The 7,389-nt window shown below is 38.3% G+C and overlaps 1 pseudogene; it reads right to left on the reverse strand.

Moving 5' to 3' along the window:
- Positions 1-1,059: 1,059 nt before the first annotated feature.
- Positions 1,060-5,606, reverse strand: LOC101625999 (annotated as a pseudogene).
- Between the last annotated feature and the right edge of the window lie 1,783 nt (positions 5,607-7,389).

Raw genomic sequence — 7,389 nt, forward strand, 5'->3', positions numbered from 1 at the left:
AACTTAACAACTGACTGATGTATGGAAATCTACCCTTATCACTGAGTCTGGCAGTGGAGCAGAATATTCATGGGGAAAAGGAAGTAAGATGAAAAGATGGAAGATAGTGGAGAGGTTCCAAGTTCTGTAAATATGACATTCTTTTCTGGCCATTCATATTATTACCTATGCAATAGAACACAGTGACAACATGCACATGGTATAAAAGTGAGTGATTTGTTAAAACCTAAGTTGTTTCCATTGGTTTGCTATCACAATACTTCCTAACAACAAACCTTTCAATGTTTTATTGACACTTTTTAATTGCAAATGTATATACAATCTTTATAAATTACAATATATGATATGGAAATTGAGTTTTAAAAAGATAAAATACATGAGAATAGCATATGGACACAAATTGAAGTTCTCAAGAATATCTCCTTCATCTGGGTAAATAATATCACAGGACTTGTCCCTGCTATAAATCTCTCCCTATATTCTTCTTTCCTGATACATTTTTTGTGATTGAACTGATTTTGCACCTCAACTTTCGCCTGCTATTCCTTATAGAGGTTTGACTGAATAGGAAGAGTTAGACATTTTCAGGACCCAAAGGTTTTTAAAAATTAGTATTTAACATACTAAAAAGATCTTTGTCCTTTGGAAGGCTCCTAAGTTTCAAAGAAAATGGGTGTGTTATTCTTTTTTTATGTACAATTGTGTTATTAAAACATGGCCCAAAAGGCAATGCATTGCTAAAACCCTGCATGACTTCCATTAAATTAAAAAAGAAAAAACCCTTCATGAGACCTGCAAATGTGTGAGAAGCAGCTACTTTCTCCTGCTGTACCCCTTCCTTGTCAAGTTCCCTTTACTCAAAATAATTTCCTTGCAACTTATTGTCTATTCACACTCTGTTGTCCATTTCAGAATTATATGGTCATATCTATTATAACTGCAAAGATGATGGAAATTTCTAATGTGAACCACGTGGGATCTTTCTCTTTTTTTTAATGTTTATACGTATTTCTTTATTTTCAATCCTTCTCCAATTGCATGGGAAATGCATCTTTGCTGTCACCTACAAGTGCAGATTGGGCGATCATGTTTCCTTATACTCCTCGTATAAGATACTCCCATTTGCCTCAATCAGAAGGATGCTAATGGGGACATATTTATAAGGGACACAGGAGGGCTGGGGGATGCTCTGGTCTACCAGCTCATTGCCAAGGTTCTGGATGATGGCATGATGGAAGAATTGAGACCATAGCAGAACACTGGAGGGCAGGTCCCCTTACAGTAGTTTGGGGTATAGAGATGAGGTGCAATGATCCAGTGATCCCATCCCAGTTGGTGGAAGCTGACTTGGAAAGGGTGGAGGGGACACTGGCTACCTTCAGGCCTATCACGCTCCCGGGAGGAGCCAGGAATCTCAGGCCTGAGACTGCCTGCTTGCCAGGACTTCTACAAGAGAAGAGAACCCCTTTCCATGAACTCCAAGGAGCTTGGCCTTGTGAACACTTTTATGAGTGTCGTTGAAGTAGAGTTACAAGAAGGCAATGTCCAAGGAGGCGGTGCCACGCCAGCGGTGCGCAACAACTTCTGTACCCTTTTGCTGCTGACAAACGAACTGGACCTGGAGAATCCTACGTCCCTTGTGGTTCCAGAGCCTTTGTTGAATATGCTCTGTGATATCCTTCTCCGCCCAAGCTTTGGACAGCAGGGAAGGCTTTGAGGAAACTCTTCCTGAAGCAGAAAAGTGGTTAGTTGGGTCTTTCCGGTGCAAGGGAAATTCACTAGACGTGAGTCCTCTCACCACTGCACCTCTGGCCTGTACCCCAGTACTGTATAAATAAATAAGTCTTTAAAAATAAAGATGCTAGACATAAAGACAAAGATGATTACCTTATTTAAAATAACCCATCATTAGAGCCTAATTATTCACAGTTCATGTTTCTTAGCCTTTCACCCATCTACTTGAGGTACTGAGTCCATTAAAACTGAGAGGAAATTCTAGACTCATTCAATTTCATTCTGACACTAAGAAATGAAAAGATGTCATCAAGAAGGGCTTCTTAAAAGTACTAAGGATCTGACCTTTGGTTGTATGAAAAAGTTTCACTTTCATCTCAAGGTCTCCAAGGCTTGACAGAAAAATTCTCTGCCTGTCATTTATCTTTCCCTCTTAAGTAAATGAAGTTAGTGCTGTGACTACTGAGGACTGTCATCTCTTCTTTATAAGCATATATCAGATCAAGATTTTAAAAAACTGGATTCTGTTTGACCTTCAGGCAGATGACATATTTGATGAATCCTTTTGGGTTGCAGAAAGAATTCTCTCTAGTGAGTTCCTACGAAATATTGATAATAATATGTTCTCATTTCATTAAATACATTTTACTAATCAATATATTTTTACAAATATTTTAAAGAGCCTAAAGACAGATAAAACTTGCATATTATCACATTATAATACTACCAGTCTTTTATCTGACTGTTTATCAATATAATGAATTGAAAAGGTATTTTTGAAAACAAGACAATTAAGCTCTTACAGTAAAATCTAAATATAAACTATTTTCTTCAATATCTTCCCTTATCATATGCAACTGCATGCACACTCACACACAGAGCAAGCCTGCTGAATCTAGTTTCAAATGTTTGCACGAATGCAGCAAATCTATAAAGCATATGTAAAATATATCTACTACTAGCACTCAATAATCTAATATTTAGAGTACAGCTATTGTGTTTGTGTGCATGGGATCTCATTTCACTTTTCCATTTCTTTAGTAATAAAGAATATAAAAAGTATGTGGTCAATTGTCCACAACAGAATATAAACTCTCAGAACAGGGACCGTGTTTGTTATTCACAGGGTGGTGTACACAGAAGGCTCTAAATAATCATTTATTGACTAAGTGCATCCAGGTACACACAAAGATTAAAGTGATTCATTTGAGTAATATATATTCACAAATAAAACATGTTACTTAAGAAATTAATTTAGAGCAACTTGATGAATGGCAAAACATGAACAAATTTGATCCCTTCTCAAATTATGACCGGTATTCTGCTATCTCACTTAAGAGAATTGGTTCCAGAACATCCAATGATAAACAATTTTTGTTTCTAGATTTTCTGTTTTTCCTTACTTCAACTGCACATTTGCCTGTCTCAAAGAATTCCTGCTGACAAGCTCAAATTCCAGATCACTCTGACCTACCTACCCTCTTCACATTTGTGGACATTCTTCCCCAAGAAGACAATACCTCTTTATTCCCTGTTCTAACAAATTATGGAGACAACTTGGAAATGGCAAACCCATGCTTCCACTTTTTGTGATAGTGAAGGCTTTCTCAAGCCGAGGACATTACAAGACAGGGGACCCTCCAAGCTTTTGTAAGTGTGAGGTTTGTCAAGGTTGTCTTTTCCACATGCTTGGGACCCAGCTACATGTGATCTCAAAGTGTCAATTACATTAAGGATATAAACATGGAAGTTATGTATGAAGTGGGCAAAACACTATGGACCAAACTCTTAGATACCCTCAAAGATTCCCTGCAAGAGGCAAAAGAAAATTGAGCTTTTGTTTTTTTCCTTTCAAGGTGGGTTTGGGATCTCCTTGGAGTAAAGTACTCAAGAAAAACATTTTCCAATCCACCTCTTCTGCTCTCAGTAACTTTCCCACAACACTTCATTTTCAGAAGTGGAACAAAAATGTATAATTAAAGAAATTATTGTCATGGAGCTATCGTGGAACCTGAGTCCATGTGGGTTATCAGTTAGTCAAAGAAGATAACTCTGTTCAGTAGCACAGCTGAAAATTCTAGGCAACCTGCCTTCATCCTGAGATCCTAAGAAATATTTATCAAATAATCTCAGAAATAGCCTGAGTCACTATGCATTTCCATATGTCACTAACTCCAGATTTTTCCTGAACACAAACCTTTAAGAAGCTCAACACCTCTACAGGAAAATACCTGGGTGAGGTTGGGCATTCAAAACAGTGGCAGGAAGACAGCCTGGTTGAAGTCAGGTTTCTAGAGTGACCTGTATGTTCCATTAGGAGGGACCTGCAAATTGTCCAGCAATGAGCGGGGAACCTCCTCTGCTGTTGACTTAGCTCTTGGACTTCTTTCCTCTTCTCTACAACTTTCTCCCCTAGGCTTTAGCATTGTTCATTCACTACCATTTAATTCCCTGTGTGTGTATTATCTGAAGAGAGAAAACATATTTTTACTTTCATTTTCTTACCTAGAGAAATCCCAGTGGACATCAACACTCTCCTTTCAGAGGCCAGCTCACGTCAGCCCTGCACATGCCAGCCTGCACTCCGAGAGGTTAGAGGGCCTCACCATTCCATGTCTGCATTAGCTCAGCTCTGCCCTGAGGCAGAGTCCTGCTTCCCCACGGGAGTCTGTCCCCTCTGCTAGCTGCTGCCTCCCCATCCTTCACTCTCTGCTTTGTCTCTCACCTCTTCCTCCTCTGTTTATCAGTTTCATGGCACCTACTGGTCCTGACGTTCCTTTGGAGGGTTGCCTGGGCCTCTGGACAAGAATATCAGTCTTCTAATTGTGTTTTAAAGTGAATACCTCTCCCCATTATTATTTCTTTATGCACCAGGTACTACTGGAATAATGAAAACAGAAGCCACTCTCTTAAGAAAGGAACAGAGAACAAATGGGGAGAGGCCTTATTTTTCTAAAATCAATTCTTAGATCTAAAGTAAATTCTTAGGTCACCCTTATAGGACTACAAAATCAAGTAAGAAAATACAAACATTATAAATCACATAACCTAAGTAGCATGTTCTCTATTTTATTCTACCCTTTAAGATTGACTTCCAGGCTGATTTTGTGGGGGCAGGAAAGAGGAGGGTAAAAATGATTCAGTACTTAACCTGGCCAGAAGCAAACAGTGATGCCTGACAGCCCTTATATGCAATGGCCTTTCTGAAAAGTGTTGGGAAGCAAGGAGAGGCACCACATTTATTTCCTGAGTGTCAGTTTTTACTCTGCATTTATCCTAGCTTCCATTGCAACCCCCAGATTTACCTGAAGAATTAATCCACACAGAGTCCCATCTGAAAATCATAGTTTTCCATACCACTTAGTTCCCCATTACTCATGTTTCCTGATTCACTTTGTCAAATATTCCAGTATTCTCTCTGCTTATTAGTGGTACTTTTGATACTAATACAGGACACTAATATAGTAACAAGCAATAAAATGCAGTGCCAACATGACCTTGGTAAGTTTTTTAAATGGTTCTTTCCCGCATAAAATTATATGATTTTTAGTAATTCCCACAAGAATTGCAGCATCCCAGGAAAAAGCAAGGTGAGGATATTTTGGCCACTAAGACATGGAAGCATTTCTATGGGAAACATTGAGTTTGCTGAGTCCCATTTAAAGTCATCCTCCTAATATCCTCAGCCCTTACCTTGCTTTACAACGAGAGCCACTTCTCTCCTTCCTATAGATTTCTCTCAAAAGCCGAGATGTGGAAGGTGAGAGTGAACCAAGACTTCTTGCTCTCTTTGAAACTTTGCACTGGGAGAGTCCCTGATAATCTATTGTGGGGAGAGGGCATTTCCACTTATGCCCTTTGCTCAATGTCATCCTTTTCCAAGTAGGTCTTATTTTGAGGAGTAAATATGGGGTGCCCACATGAGTAAGAGGAGGAGGCAATTGTCCCTCACAACTCAGTAAGGGCTCTTCTTACTGCATTCCCTTTATTTGGACCTGCATATAATACATTTAGGGGCAATGCCCCCATAATGAGTGGACAGAGGAAAAGTATAGGTATGGCAAGCGATAAAAGCAATGATGCTGCTTTTCACCAGGCTACTTCTAGAAGATATAATATGGGGTCATCTGTAGTCAGGTAAACTGAGAAGGAAAAATGGGGAAGAAATTTAAGTTTGTTTTAGTTCATGCACATATTCTGACACATGCACACACACACGGATACTGAACATTTACAAATGCTAGGCATGGTGCAAAAGACTCTCACATACATGCAGACTACAGCTGCAGTGAAAGCCTAGTAGTGGCAGGGAAGATAGATGCTTCCTTCTTTTGTCCTAACCTTCTTTATTCCCAGCCACTATGATCAGAAAACTCATCAGAAGCATTGAGACATGTTATCCAGACCATGGCTCCAGAGTGGGTTGGAAATGGTAGACTTCACGAGAGCAGCCATGGAATATTTGTGAGTGCTTTGTTCTGCCCCCACCCAATATTTGTAACTCCTAGTCTGGCAGTTATTTTTACTTCTGAAAGTTAATTAAATGGCCCCGGTTCCCCGGTTTTCACATACTCCAAAAATCAGTATTTCTCTCTGGCTATTCCTTACACTAGCACTTCCTCCCACTACAAGAGTGACACCTCACATAATTTATTTCCTGTAATGCAGACCAGGTTTATTTCTAAGTTAGAGAGAAAGGCGTATCTTAGTTCACACAATAATGTTCTGGGCTTCTTTAATCACCAAATTAAGATGAGCAACATTTATCTCACTTGTATGTTTACACAACAGCTTAGTTTAAGCTCTATAAACACTACTCTTAGAAAAAAAAACTAAACAATTATCACAACCCCTATCAGCTTCACAATTTATTCTATCATAAATATTTTAGTAACTCTCCCTGTTTTCATCCTAAAAAGGAGATAATTTAGGTAGTTTTAAGTATAATATTTGAAATTTTAGAGCTTTTCTCTATGCTCTCACATTTTCATGTCATTCAAATATTCTGCATTTTAATTGACATGAATGAAAAAAATTCTAACATGAGAAACTTTATTAAGCTTATGTTATCTGTTCATTTCCTTTCTTCTCACTTATTCGGTACCTCAATTCTTAAAAGTTAGATCATGCAATGAAAGACTGAACAAAAATATCTTACCCCTCCAAATATGTATTATTTTTTTTCCCATCCATGCACCAAAAGAATATAGACGTGACAACCTCCTTTGTGGAGCGCCAGGAGGAGGAAAGTAAGTGAAGGTTCCTAAGACTGACACATTTCTCAAATTCAGTCTACGGTGCAGAATCTTTCTGAAGCAATAAAAAACGTGGCTATTTAACCAAACTCTTTTTCTCAAACTTTCTCTTTTTTTGACATTTAGAAATGACAGGTTTATTAGGCAAACAAAGGAAAAGAGAAGAACTGGCATAGTCACAGGTGGGCAAAGAATTCTTTAACTTTCTACATGCCAAATCTTTCTTTGGCTTTATATTACAACATTACAACATCAACAATTCTCATGTTAATAACTAAGAGATAGGTTAGAAATAAAATCCTCTTCTCTCCCCATATTCTACTTATGATCTTGAAAAGTAAGTAAAACAATTTTTTTTAAAGATTTATTTATTTATACAGAGCGGGGTACAGGCCAGAGA

This window comes from Condylura cristata, unplaced genomic scaffold (genome assembly GCF_000260355.1).
Source record: "Condylura cristata isolate star-nosed mole 26May11 unplaced genomic scaffold, ConCri1.0 scaffold00006, whole genome shotgun sequence".
Taxonomy (NCBI): domain Eukaryota; kingdom Metazoa; phylum Chordata; class Mammalia; order Eulipotyphla; family Talpidae; genus Condylura; species Condylura cristata.